Below are 15,709 nucleotides of genomic sequence, written 5' to 3'. Positions count from 1 at the left end.
TGGCTGCAAGGATTGGTGTTGGGTGGGTTTTTCAGTATCGGGACTTCGACACTACGAAACCCCCGACTTTTGCTGGAGTTTAGGACCCGATCATAGCCATGAGGTTGTTGTCTGATGTTGAGGGATGCTTTTTCACATGCTCTTGCCCAGCTGACTAGAAGGCCAGGTGCGCTCTAAACCTTCTGAGCTCTGGAGCAAAGGAATGGTGGAGACTTGCTACTAGTTCATTTTCTTCTGAGCATAGAGCTACTGTGTCATGGGAGCAGTTCTCTGAGATGTTTCGCTCTAGATATGTGTTGCTGGTGGAGCGTGAGAGGTTGGCCTAGGAGTACCTGGATTTGAGGTAGGGGACGGAATCGATGACGTAGATCACCAAGATGTTCACGGATAGGGCCATGTTTTGTCCTATGTTTGCCGCCTCTGAGCAGGCTCAGATGACCCGTTACCTAAGCATGCTTAAGATGGAGATCAGGCAGTTTGTATCCCCCCATCGCTATGGTTCTTTGTTGGAGTTACAAGAGGCCGCCAGGCAGCGTGAGATTGAGATTGAGTTATAGACGAGGGAGTAGAGACCAACCCTGGCGCAGTCGCAGCCTGCGCCGAAGCGGTTTAGGACCGCTGATTCTAGGTCGGGGATTCAGAGGGGCCGCACTTGTGGGAAGTACGGTAAGGTGCATGATGGAGCTTGTCGATCTTCTTCGGGATGCCACAAATGTGGGAAGTAGGGTCGCATTGCGAGGGACTGTCGGCAGCAGGCTCCAACTTCTGGCATCAGAATTTGTTATCATTGTGATCAAGTGGGCCATATGAAGGCCCAGTGTCCTTTGCTTGCTTCCAAGCCGGTGCAGGATCCAATGCTAGCTACTTTGAGGATCACTGATGGGAGTCAGGGCAGGGTGGAGCCCCCGACGGCTTGAGGTCGTGCTTTCCAGCTCACTGCCAAGGAGGCCAAAGCAGCTCCAGATGTTGTGACTGGTATATTTCTATCCATTATCTTGTAGATTATTGTTTGTGTTATGCTTATATATGTGTCTCTGTTAGGTACGTTCCTAGTGAACTCTTTGCCTGCTCTTGTGTTGTTTGACTCAGGTGCGAGTCGGTCCATTGTTTCTCGTTCGTTCAGTAGAGAGTTTGATATGCCTGTTAGGGAGTTCGAGTGTCCATTGCGGGTTTCTATCTCCAACGAAGACGGGGATTCTGTGTCATTAGTGTATCAGGGTTGTGTATTGGAGATCTTCGGGGTGCCTTATCCAATCGATCTAATCCCTATTCCCATGGGGAATGTTCATGTGATTATGGTCATGGATTGGCTGAGCCGGTTTGGTGCCATGATTGATTGTGAGAGCCAGCGAGTGGTAGTTCGAACCCCAAGCGGGGGAGAATTGTTTATCTATGGAGAGGGCACCAGGATGGGTTTAGGGTTTTGTTCAGCAGCCAGGGCTCGTCATTATATTCAGCATGGGTGTGCGGGCTACTTCTCTTATATGGTGGATACTCTTGGGAATAAAAGGGCCAAAAATGAAATTTTTGTATATTGTGCCATAAAAATGGGCTTTTCTGTTTTATTGGGCCTAAATTGTAAAGTCTTGATTTTTAGGAAGAAAATTGTCATTTAACTCAAGTTTGAGTCTAAAATGTAAACCTACGGTTTCATGGGTTAAAAATGCAATTTTTCCAAAACTTGGACCAAAAACGTAATTTCTATGAAAAGTGAGACAAAAATGTAAATTTTTATAATCATGGGCCGAAAATGTCATTTTTATAAAAACTGTGTCGAATAGTGTCATTTTACTTAAAAATGGGCTGAAAATGTAAATCTTTACAATAATGAGCCAAATATAATATTTGTTTATATTTTGGGCCAAAAATGTAAATTTCGTGATATTGGGCCTAATATATTCATTACATGTCCATTTGGGCCTTTGTGGCCCATTTACATGTTGTTGGGCCTAATGTGTTTATTACATGTTAATTTGGGCCTTTGTGATCCATTAACATGCTTATTGGGCCCAGTCCATACATCACATGCTTAGCGGGCCATAGCTGCTCCATTACATGTCCGTTGGGCCTTATACATTCACATACATATTCTTTTTGGGCTTTGCAAATCTTAACTATATATGCGAAAACATTATACATAACGTAATTCAATACTCACGTGAAAACAATTAATGATCTAGTGAGACATGTCGGTTGACACCTTAGAGTGTATGATCGTAGCCTGTAGTTATAACAGAGTCTCCTGGAGGGAGAGCGGGAGTTTGTGTATAGATCTATACGGGGGTGACTCCCCCACACCTGAGTTGTTCGCTACAGCTAGACTAGGCCAGTCTAGGGTGACAAATCTTACCTAAATCAAGTCGGCGCCTAAAAAACGCCGCGACAGGCGAATTCGTCATAATCAAGTATGGTTAAAACGGCTCACATAGAGATCCTCTCCAACATAATTTTATGGAACACCTATAAAATCATGTTGATACAAAAACATACACACACTAATATTTGGTCTTAGGGTTGAGACCACAACACTTCTATAAGCTGAAAATATAGGATTTTCTGGGGTAATACATAGCTAAACCATACCTTTTACTTGCTACAGAAAATACAGAGTTTTTATTTGGATTACATTCTATATACATTTTAAATACAGAAAAACAACACACATGCATTAATACTTGATTTTGATACATCACGTTCAAACCATTTTCAGAAAATATCGGATTTTCTGGTGTTTACAAACAATTCAAAACTTTTCAATCAAATATGCTTATGAACTCACCAACATTATATATGTTGACGTTTTTCAAAATAACATGTATTCTCAGGGAATCGTTAAGCAGAAAGGTCAGCAGGAAATGGTGGAATTTGTTATATTTTGTTATCATCATACATTAAATATTTTGGCATGTAACTTTTGATACTATACTATACTTGATGTAAACAATGCTGGTTGTATTTGATATGTATGATGATGGTGTTGTCTTGTTTCGATTATTTACATTGTGATGATATTACAAGATGAAGTCACGCGCAAGCCCCCTGACATTTCCGCCGTCTGGTTCGGGGGTGTGACATTAAAGCATAACTTCTTGGACTTAGGGACCAAAATGACATGAAATAGAATCATAGGGATGAATTTAGAAGTACCTGAACATTGGGATGTTACAATTCTCCCCCAGTTGAACTAGACTTCGTCCTTGAAGTCTGCCGCGGTGAACAACTTAGGATAATGGTTCCGCATCTCAGCCTCCAGCTCCCAGGTCCACTCAGAGCCCCTCCGGTGCTGCCATCACACCTTTACCATCGATATTTCCTTGTTATGCAAAACCTTTATCTTCCTTTCCAGGATAGCCACCGGCCTCTCAACATAGTTTAGGTTCTCATCGACCTGAATATTGTCCAAGGAAACCACTACATCCTCATCCAATACACACTTTCGTAGCTGCGAAACATGGAAAGTGTTGTGAATCTGACTGAGCTCCTCAGGAAGATCCAATCTGTAAGCAACCTTGCCAACCCTGGAAATCACCTGAAAAGGCCCAATATACCAGGGGCCCAACTTCCCCTCTTCCTAAAACGTATCACACCTTTCCAAGGCGAGACCTTCAGTAATACCATGTCGCCGACCTGAAACTCCAACTCGGACCGGTGCCTGTTGGCATAGCTCTTCTGCCGACTCTGAGCGGTCTGCAGTCTCTGCCTGATCTGCTGAATCAACTCTGTGGTCTGAAGGACCACTTCGGTCCGCCCCATAACCTTGTGACCAACCTCGCCCCGACAAATCGGGGTACGACATCTCCTCCCATACAAGATCTCAAAAGACGGAACACCAATGCTGGAGTGATAATTGTTGTTGTAGGAAAACTCCGCAAGAGGCAATTAGGAGTACCAGCTCCCACCGAAATCGATGACACATGCCCGCAACAAATCCTCAAGGGTTTGTATAAGCGGATGATAAGCAGTGCTGAAGTGCAACCTCGTGCCTAATTCCTCGTGGAACTTCTGCCAAAAACGTGAAGTGAACCGAACATCACAATCTGAAACAATGGATACCGGAACTCCATGGCGAGCAACGATCTCACGAACTTACACATCGGCCAACTTCTCGACCGAAGAACTCTCCCGAGTGGCCAGAAAGTAGGCACTCTTGGTCAATCGATCAACGATGTCCCAGATAGCATCAAAACCCTTTGTCGTCTTCGGCAAGTTGGTGATAAAATCCATCAAAATATGTTCCCATTTCTACATGGGAACCTCCAGCGGCTACAGCTTGCCATGCGGCCTTTGATGCTCAGCCTTGACCATCCTGCAATACATGCATCTCTCAACATAACAGACTATCTCTCTCTTCATACACAACCACCAATAACTCAATCTCAAATCCCGTTACATCTTGGTGGCCCCTGGATGAATAGAAACGCGAGACTTATGAGCCTCCTCAAACACAATCTCTATGTCTCCACCAGACATCGGAACCCAGACATGACCACACTAGGTCAACAGCTCTCGACTATCCTTGACAAATCTGTTAATCTCACCCCTGATCATCTCTTTCTTCCAATTCTCTTTCCGAACACCCTCGGCCTGAGCCTGCCTGATCAATCCCAAAAGCGGGGAATCCACTGATATCCTCATACACGTCTCCCTATCCGAAGATCCATCTGACTTGCGGCTCAAAGCATCTACCACTACATTCGCTTTACCTGGATGGTAAAGGATCTCGCAATTATAATCCTTAACTATGTCCAGCCACCTGTGCCGCCTCATATTTAGGTTCGGCTGATCCATAATATGCCTCAGACTCTTGTGATCCGTGTAGATAATACAACGGACCCCATTAAGATAGTGCCTCCAAATCTTGAGGGCGAAAACCACTGCCCCCAACTCCAAATCATGAGTGGGATATCGCGTCTCGTGCAGTTTCAGCTGTCGCGAAGCATAAGCAATCACCCGTCCTCTCTGCATGAGGACAGCCCCCAGACTAGTGATGGAAGCATCACAGAATACCATGAAATCCTCAATTCCCTCTGGGTGGGTCAATAACGGGGCCTCACACAACCCCTGTCGAAGGGTCTCAAATGCCGACTGCTGCTCAAGGCCCCATCAGAAATCCACCCCTTCCTCGTCAAACGAGTGAGGGGTACCACAATCTTGGAGAAATCCTGAATAAATATTTGATAGTACCCTGCTATACCCAAGAAACTCCTAATATCCGAAGGAGATTTCGGAACCTCCCACTGCATCACGACCTCGATCTTGGCCGGATCGACCAAAATCCTACCCTGGTTAACGACGTGCCCAAGGAACTGGACCTCTCGTAACCAGAACTCGCACTTCGAGAACTTGGCATAAAGCCGTTCTCGCCTCAAAACCCCCAGAAGCTCGCGAAGATGATCCTCATGCTGCTCTCCGGTCTTGGAATACACCAAATTATCATCGATAAACAAAATAACGGAACGACCGAGCATCGACCTGCATACCCGATTCATCAAATCCATAAACACCGCAGGCGCATTGGTGAGCCCAAATGGCATCACCACGAACTCGTAATACGCATAAGGAGTCCGGAACGCAGTCTTCTCCATGTCCTCCTCTCTCACTCTGACTATCTCGGAGAACGAAGATGCACCCTGCCACTGATAGAAGAGGTCATCAATCCGCGGAAGGGGATAACGGTTCTTCATCGTTAACTTGTTCAACTCCCGGTAATCAATGCACATCCAGTGTGAAGAAAACTTCTTCTTGACGAACAGTATTGGCGCTCCCCACGGAGAACTGCTCGGTCTGATGAACTGCTTGCCTAGCAACTCCTGCAGATGAGATGATAATTCCTGCATCTTAGGCGGTGCATAGCGGTACGGCGCCTTGGCAATCGGGACCGCACCTGGCACAAGGTCGATCTTGAACTCGATCTGCCTCTCGGGAGGCACACCGGGTAACCTCTCCGGAAACGAATCTGCGAACTTCCTGACAACCAGGACCTCTGAAACTGAAATCTGATCGAAAACCTCTCTAACTAATAACTCATTATGCTCACAATATTCATAGAAATTACGTTTTTGGCCCAAGTTTTGGAAAAATTGCATTTTTAACCCATGAAACCGTAGATTTACATTTTAGACTCAAACTTGAGTTAAATGACAATTTTCTTCCTAAAAATCGAGATTTTTACAATTTAGGCCCAATAAAACCAAAAAGCCCATTTTTATGGCCCAGTATAAAAAATTCCATTTTTGGCCCTTTTATTCCCAAGAATATCATAAAACTCATTTTTTGTATAAAAGTGACTCTTTTAGTCCTTGTAAAACCGAAAGTGTCATAAAAATCTCATCTTGTTGTTTATTTGTCAAAAATGGCCCTATTTCAAGATTTTGTTTCATTTTTCCAACAATCATCACATATGTACACTTTCATTCCCATGTTATGGAGTGTAAAGTGTTATAGCTTGTAAATTTCACAATCTTTTGTTATAGATTTCGAGATCTATCATATTTCATCACATAATCACAACATAAACCAAGCAAATCACACCTAACATGCACTAATACATAGATCTACACATATGTACTTGTATTCTTCCCCCCAAAAACAAGTAAAAACCAAAAACAAGGGGGTATGAACTCACTTTGAGGTTTGGATTCGGTTTTGATTAAGAATGAAGTGAAGATCTCGGCCCTAGCAAGCTCCTTGAGGGGGTTTTCGAACTCTATGAAGTTTAAGAGTATAGATCATGAAATGTTATGGGTTAAGAAGAGATTTTTGAAGAAATCAAGAAGCTAAACCATAGATCCAAGTAAGAACTTACCAAAGATGATAATCTTGATGAAGAACCTTCTTGAAATTACCCACAAATCTCGAAAAATTTAGAGGAAGGAGGAGAAGTTCTTGAGAGTGTATTGAAAGTGTTTGAATGAAAATGGGAGGTGGTGGGAGGGTGTGTTCGGCCGAGGGTAATAAGAAGAGAGGGGGGAGAGAGATTTAAGTGATGTTTGCATGGAAGACCACCATTCAAACATGAGGTGTCTTATGCACATAATTCCTCATTTTCCCTTTTTTTGTCTAATATGCATAATGGGCCGAGAATTGGGCTAAAGAGAGATGAGGACGAAATGATTTGGGCCCATTATTGGTCTTGTTCGAATTTATGAAGCCCAAAAATTATTTTTCGGAATATTGGGCCCTTATGAGGATTCACGGCCCAATGAAGCCCAATTAAAATGGTTCACGGCCCATTAGAAATAAGAAGGTTCATTCTAGGCCCACATGGCCCATAATGCGAAAATCTTAGGAATGTGGGTCAACTTAGGGCCCAATTAGGGTTCCTAGGCCCAAAATAGTCAAGTTGAAGGTTTATTGGTCAATTAGGCCCAATAAGAGAATCCTAGTTCATGTTAAACTTGAACTGGAATTTTTAGGGTTTTCAACACATAATTGACTATAAGAGATGTGTTGTATAAGATTTTGAGCTTTACTGAAGAATGTTGATTAAGTTTGTTGTCATTGGATGGTAACCTATGAAATTAGGATTACAAGCATCACAGTAGAGAATGTTTACATGAGACTAGAATTTCCTAGCCAAAATGCTAGTTGTGACATTTAAAGCCCTAGTGGCAATTTCGTAATTATGGCAGGAGGAGTACGCCAAGCGTACATGTGTGTATGCTGAGCGTACTAGGGTGCGCCCTAGTACGTTGTGACAACCCGAAGATTTCATTTGTACGAACTCTACAGTCAAACGCGTAAATTAAAAGTCAAATTCATTTCTGCTAATTTTTAGCTCGGTTTAAAGTCCGTTTGGGTATTTTTAAATATTTATTCTTCGAGAGAATAAACGAAAGGAAGTATTTTTTTAGAATTATTGGGGAACAAATAAAACAATTAACACCTTAATAAGGTGTTGCGACCAAAAACGAGGGGTAGGGCCGAAAACCCCTTTGACCGAGAACTCATGCTTAAGGCATGAGTTTACACCTTCTTTCCTCATTTCTTACTTCCAAACTCAAGAACACCCACTTTTTTCTCTCAAGTATCATAAGAGCTTCTTCCAAATCTTCCAAAAATGTAAGTGTTTCTCCTCTTGATTTGTTGATACAACACTTCATCTAGTAGTTATACATGATTTCATCCATGAAATCTTCTCTTTTTCTTAGATCTTCAAGTGTTCTTCAAGAACACCAAGAACACACACTAGTGTTTTGGGCCGAAAACTACATTCTTTGCTTCTATATTGTAAGTATCTATCTCCTATACTTGTTATCTACTAAGGATACTTGATTTAGAGCCTTGAAATCGTCATTTTTCCAAGAACAAAAGGAGTTTTCGGTTAGTGCATCTCTTTAAACCGAAAACCCTAAAGAAAGGTGCTTTTAAGACCTTAAAACTCACTTAAGGCTTCGGATAAAGCTTAGAAACCCTATGCATGTTTGAAAGCCCTTGAAAAACACCACATGCACCAAATATCTTGAGTTTTCGGTCTTAACCGAAAACCCTAAAAACCGAGAACCATATTCGGACCGAGAACCCTTCGGACCGAGAACCATTCGGACCGAGAACCTCTTCGGACCGAGAACCCTTCGGACCGAGAATACCATTAGGACCGAAAGCTCCTAGGAACATACCATTTGGACCGAAAGCTCCATTTGGTGACCATACACTCCTTTTATGCAATCATTTGTGATTGTAACACTTCCATATAAGTGTTTCCTAGACTATAAGGGTGTTATCCTTCTTAATTAGTTGAATATACACTAATTGTATACATATATGTGTCTTTATATGTTAATAGGATCCGTGTGTGTGTGTTCAAGTCTTCACTCGACACTTAGCATCCTTTTCCCGATCTTACATTCGCATCACTCATTTTAGGTGAGTTCATACCCCTTAATCAACCTTTGAAATGATTTTAAATGCTTTTATGGGGGGAATACAAGTTGAAACATTCTAGTTATTGCTTTAATCATATGTGATTGATAACTGGAACAAACAGAAAGATTTACTATTACTTTCAAATTGCTATCAAACCTATGGATTTCAAGCACTTCAAAACCTTTTATCAAACTATTTTAGATGCTAAAACTGTTTTCGAACCTTCTTGAACTTACGTTATTTTTAAACTCATATCTACACTAATATATTTATATAAGTAAGACTTGAAGGACTTAGGACTGATAGCTCACCTTATTTCCTGTTCCTTGTTTGGTTGTGGACTTAGGGTATCCTGTTATTTGTCCGAATGTCGTTGAACTCTTAGTTATATATCATATATATATATATGTGTTGGATATAAAAGCTTTCACTTCAGTTCAGTGCCTTTGTGTAACGAAGGCATACAAACAACATTACTATTTAACTATAATAGGTGTAGTTAAGGGATTACTACTCACTATTACTACTACAACGATTCATACAAGAGTCAGTACATTTACGTGTCACTACATAAGTACTACATCGAGAAAACAATACATACTATACACTATACAAGAGAACACACTATACACTATACAAGAGAGTATACTATACACTATACAAGGGAACATACTATATACTAGTAAAGAGAAAACATCACTACACTGTGACATACTATACAAACTTTTGAATACTATAAACCGAATGTGACATACTACTTCTCGATACGACACTTCATTGTGGTATCACTTTGTAACTAGAGTCTCCTGTAGGGAGAGCGGGCATTGTGTGTATAGATCTATACGGGACAGACAGTCCCACATCCCGACTGCTAGCTACAGTCCCAGCCGAAAGGCCAAGGGGTGACAGAATGTTACCTCACTACATATGACACCGGATGATCATCAGTTATTCAGCCGTCGATCAACATGGTTACATACGAGTTCAAATTCAAACCTTTAATTAACCAATTAAGAATTAAAGGCAAAATAGACTCTCCGAGGCGTATTGTTCATTTAATACCACCTGGGGTCTACATTTTTATTACTTTAGGCTCCCCGAGGTGTACTGTACATTTAGTACTACCTGGAGTCTGTATTTCATCACTTTATGACCAGCAGTGTCACTGCTGAGGAAAAACATTGTTTTCCTATGAAATTTACTTTGTGATTCGGTCACATACACATTTAAGTAAACTCTATTTTTCATAATGATAGTTTTATTGGGAAAATTCTTACATTTACAAAAGAGCAAACATACAAACAATCGGGTCTTGGTAGAAGACTACATTTCAGTAGAAAATATAGGATTTTATAGAGTGTACAACTATTTACAAACACTTACAAACAGTTATGAACATTTACTCTACGTTGTTACAAACATTTTTATACAGGCAATGACACTAAATACTTATGAACTCACCAGCGTTATGCTGATAAACTCTTTCAAAATAACTTGTATTCTCAGGTCATCAGTAGACAGGTACCGATGAAGCTTTTGAGAAGATGGAGCACATACAAGACTCATCTTTTATTTTGATCATACATCTTGGTGTCTTACATACTATACAGAACACGTTTGTAATAAAATTAATGCAATGGATGTTGTTGCTTGTCTTTACTATTATGCATTGTTATGATACTGTACATGACGTCCTCCACCCCAGAACGTTTCCGCCGTTCCGGTTTTGGGGTGTGACAGATTGGTATCAGAGCATTCTTTATAGTGAATCAAGTATATCAACCCATAAAAGATATACAAACTATAAACGCAACGGGATTAAAACACTCTGACCAAGAATATATACTTTTAAATAATAAAATATTTAAATTAAGTATATATACATCTATTCATACCAAGGTCAGTATCATACTAGATCAGAACAAAAGTATTGCGATTGTTGAACAAACACGATTAGGCTTAGACATATAGTCAAATCTAGGGGGATATAGCCTGATCAACCATATTTTCAGAGGAGTGACTAGCATGTGCCTAAGAATGATCGTGGTGTTGCAACAAGTCTAAAAACTTACCAACACTACTACAACAAGAACATTAGAACAGAACATAAACCTAAAATACAATAGGAGTATTTTGTGTTACTATAATTATTTATGTGCAAACTAAAAAAGGATCTTCATTAGTACGTCTATTAACTATTCTTTTCCCCATTCTCGCGTAGTTAGCATGGCTGGCTTCCATCTCCCCAGCAATCCGTATTATCCCAACCAAGGCATTGGTGGATGGCTTGATGAGGAGCCAGAAGATGATCATCCAATCCCTTTGGATGATCACCTTGCAGAAGGATTTTCGGATGGCTCCGACTCCGAACCAGAGGTCAACAACCTTCCCCAAGAGGTTCCAATTCCAAACCTCAACCCCCGTCCGACATTTCAAGGTCCCACTCCCTTGTGGGCAACAACCTTGAATCGATGGAGTGATGAGCAGGGTCAGCCCTTACCTTTCAACGGAGACCGAAGCTTTTACAATATAAGCGAGGGAGGTTCCGCTGACCGAGTCCTACCCATCATGGTCCGTAGGATTGCTCGGAACGTCGAGCAAGGTCATGCAGCCATCGACCGAGTAGTGGAAATTGACGCCAACTCTGGCCTTAACACGGTCCGCATTCGCCAACTCGAAGAGGCTATGGATAGAACTAGGAGGACCAATGAGACTCTGCAGCAACAGCTAGCTGCATCCCGAGCCGAAGTCATGGAACTCCGAGTGCGTCAGAGCGCGCATGAGCGACATCTTCAGGAAGTTGTACGTCAACTGGCAGACCTGAGGGTTCGCCCGAGGAATAATCATCGCCAGTAGAAGATGTCGACTCATCTTTACTTTTGAATTAAGGAATAGCCTTTCTTTTCTGTGCTCTATGGAGCACTTGTCTGTAAAATATTCCTAACTTTTAAAAGTACTCTAGCTAGACTTCTAAGCTGCCAACATTTTCCCTTATGGTTTGATGTAAGACCTACGGTCAGGTCAATTTTTCCCGAACTCATTTTACATCATTAATACCAGTAATATTGGCAGTTATCTAATCTATTGGAAAGTCCTTACTCTTGTGCTTCCCTACTCTATTGTTATGCCTCTATCTAATAGTTGGACTATGGCGATTTCGTCCATGAAACACTTTCATCATACTTGCAATTCAATCTTACTATTATCATCATCTTTATAAACTCTCAGTAAAAGATGCCGCCTCGAAAGCGCCCGACTAGAAACACGCCTGTGAATCAAACTCCACCACCACCACCCCCTCCGCAGTTCGATGCGGTGATGTTTCAAGCAGCGGTGACCGCAGCTGTGACCGCCGCCATGGCCCAAGTAAACTCTGGTGGTGCAAGTGGAGCTGGAACGGGCACGAACTCTAGCCATGGTGAAATCCACCCACGTACACGGGAGTGTACCTATAAAGATTTCATCAGCTGCAAACCAACATACTTCAACGGAACCGGAGGGATCATTGCACTGTCCCAATGGATCGAGAGAACAGAAGCAATCTTCGAGATGTGCTCATGCCCTGAAGGAAGCAAGATAAAGTTTGCTGCTTACACCTTCATCGAAAGGGCCCTGACGTGGTGGAATGGCCATGTCAAATCACTCTCACTGGTAGCAGCTAACGTCATGGGCTGGGATACACTGAAGGACCTAATGACAAGGGAGTACTGCCCGAGGGGCGAAATTCAGAAGCTCGAGGAGGAACTGTGGAACCTCAAAATGCAGGGTTCCGACATAGTGGCTTATACAGCCAGGTTCTGCGACCTGGTGACTCTATGTCCCAACATGGTCCCCACCGAAAGCAAGAAAATCGAAAGATACATCTGGGGTCTAGTACCCCCATATCGAGGGAACGTTCTAGCATCACACCCTGCGACCTTTGATAGTGCCAAGGAATTGGCCCAAAGGCTCATCGATCACGAGGTTCCTTCTACTCCAACAACAACTACAATGACTGCCCCCGCACCGACCAAGACAGCTGACCACAAGAGGAAGCGTTGGGACCGAAAGAAGGGCAAATCAGCCCAACCCTCTTCCAAGAACCAACAGATCGTGGCTGTCCATGCTGCCACTACTCCTGCTGCCCCTGTACTAGTCAAACCATATGCAGGGAGCCTACCCAAGTGCACCAAGTGCTCCTTCCATCATAACGGCCCCTGCCGGGAAATACATTGCACTAATTGCGACCGAAAGGGCCATACCGCCCGGTTTTACAGAACACCACCCAAACCCATCACCCAGGTTCCCGGTGCAGGAGTGAGTCAGGCCTGCTACGGGTGCGGCGAGACAGGGCACTTCAAAAGAAACTGTCTGAAAGCTAGGAATGCAGGAGGAGCAGGAAGACTACTTGCTATTGGCCACAATGAAGCCGTGGCAGACCCCACAGTAGTCACGGGTACGTTCCTTCTCGATAACTCTTATGCTTGTATCCTATTTGATATTGGGGCAGAGAGGAGCTTCGTAAACCAAAAATTTAAACACTTACTTAATGCAGCACCGCAAGCACTAAAAGAACCCTTCGTCGTAGAAATGGCCAACGGAAAGACAGAGAGTTCTAGCGAGATTTACATAGGTTGTACCCTCACACTAGATAACCATTCATTCCCAATCGACCTCATACCAGTGGCTATCAAGAGTTTCAATGTCATTATAGGCATGGACTGGTTGAGTCTTTATCGCGCCGATATCCTATGTTTCGAGAAAGCAATCCGTCTAAACCTACCGAATAACGAAACCTTGTTGATCTACGGAGACAAACCCAGTACAAGCCTTCGTATGATCTCAAGTATTCAAGCCCAGAAGTACTTGCGTAAGGAATATCGTGCATTCCTGGCGCACGTTGTCGATACGAGCCGGAAAACAAAAGACCTAAAAGACCTTCCAGTAGTACGCGACTTTCCCGACGTCTTTCCGGAAGAGCTACCAAGTTTACCTCCCCAACGTCAAGTCGAATTCAGGATCGACTTAGTTCCAGGGGCTACCCCCGTAGCCAAATCGGCCTATCGTCTAGCACCTGCTGAGATGCAAGAACTGTCCGGCCAACTTAACGAACTGCTCAGTAAGGGCTTTATAAGACCAAGCTTCTCAACCTGGGGAGCACCAGTCTTATTCGTGAAAAAGAAAGACGGATCGTTCCGTATGTGCATAGATTACAGAGAACTCAACAAGCTTACGATCGAAAATCGTTACCCTCTTCCTCGCATAGACGATTTATTTGACCAGCTGCAAGGGGCGAGCTACTTTTCCAAGATTGATCTGAGGTCCGGGTATCACCAGTTACGAGTGCTAGAGAAGGATGTTCCGAAGACAGCCTTCCGAACTCGTTACGGACACTACGAGTTCGTGGTGATGCCATTCGGATTGACCAATGCGCCCGCAGTATTCATGGACTTAATGAATAGGGTATGCCATCCTTACTTGGATCAGTTCATTATCGTTTTCATCGATGACATACTTATCTACTCTCGAAGTAAGGAGGAACATAGCGATCATTTACGACAAGTCCTAGGAACCTTGCGATCAGAGAAGCTCTATGCGAAGTTCTCTAAATGCGAATTTTGGATCCGAAGAGTCGAATTCTTAGGACACGTGGTTAGCAAAGAAGGAATCCACGTGGACCCTTCCAAAATTAAAGCCATCGAGAAGTGGTCAGCACCGAAGACGCCTACAGAAATTCATCAATTTCTGGGCCTCGCTGGCTACTACCGCAGATTCATACAGAACTTCTCTCGAATTGCTAAACCCCTTACGACATTGACCCAGAAAGGCGTGGCCTTTGACTGGAAAGAGAAACAAGAGAAGGCGTTTCAAACGCTGAAGCGAGCTTTATGCACCGTACCGATACTATCCCTCCCCGAAGGGATAGACGACTTCGTGGTATATTGCGATGTATCCAACCAGGGCCTCGGTTGTGTTCTGATGCAACGAGGTAAGGTCATCGCCTACGCCTCAAGACAGCTGAAGACACACGAGGTCAACTACACCACACACGATCTCGAATTAGGAGCGGTTGTGTTCGCCCTGAAGATCTGGAGGCACTACCTGTATGGTACGAAGAGCACTATCTTTACAGACCACAAAAGCCTACAACACATATTCAACCAGAAGGAGCTTAATATGAGACAACGACGGTGGGTCGAGCTACTCAACGACTACGAATACGAAATTCGTTATCATCCGGGTAAAGCCAACGTGGTAGCAGACGCCCTAAGTCGAAAAGAATATTCTGGACGAAGAGTCAAGTCATTAACTATGACTATCCATTCGCATCTATCCGCACAAATTAAGGAGGCTCCGTTCGAAGCCTTAAAACCTGAAAATGTGGCGGGAGAATCCCTACGCGGAATGGATAAGAACTTGGAAGTCAAGGATGACGGAGCCTTATATCTCATGGACCAGATCTGGACACCGAGACACGGTGGCTTCAGAGACTTGGTCATGAAGGAAGCGCACAACACTCGATATTCCGTCCTCCCGGGTTCAGATAAGATGTATCTGGATCTTAAAAAGCTATACTGGTGGCCTAACATGAAAGCAGAAATTGCTACTTTCATGAGTAAATGCCTTACTTCCGCAAAGGTTAAGGTCGAATACCAGAAACCATCAGGTCTACTTCAGCAACCAGAGATACCTGAATAGAAGTGGGAGCGGATCACTATGGACTTCATAACCAAGCTACCCAAGAAAACGGGTGGGCTTGATACCATTTGGGTTATCGTCGACAGATTGACCAAGTCCGCGCACTTCCTACCCATCAAAGAGACCGGCAAAATGGAGAAGCTCACAAGAACATACATTAGGGAGA

Source organism: Lactuca virosa, chromosome 3 (genome assembly GCF_052849685.1).
Source record: "Lactuca virosa cultivar CGN04683 chromosome 3, Lactuca_virosa_CGN04683_v6, whole genome shotgun sequence".
Lineage (NCBI taxonomy): Eukaryota > Viridiplantae > Streptophyta > Magnoliopsida > Asterales > Asteraceae > Lactuca > Lactuca virosa.
Note: the sequence above shows the minus strand (reverse complement) of the source record.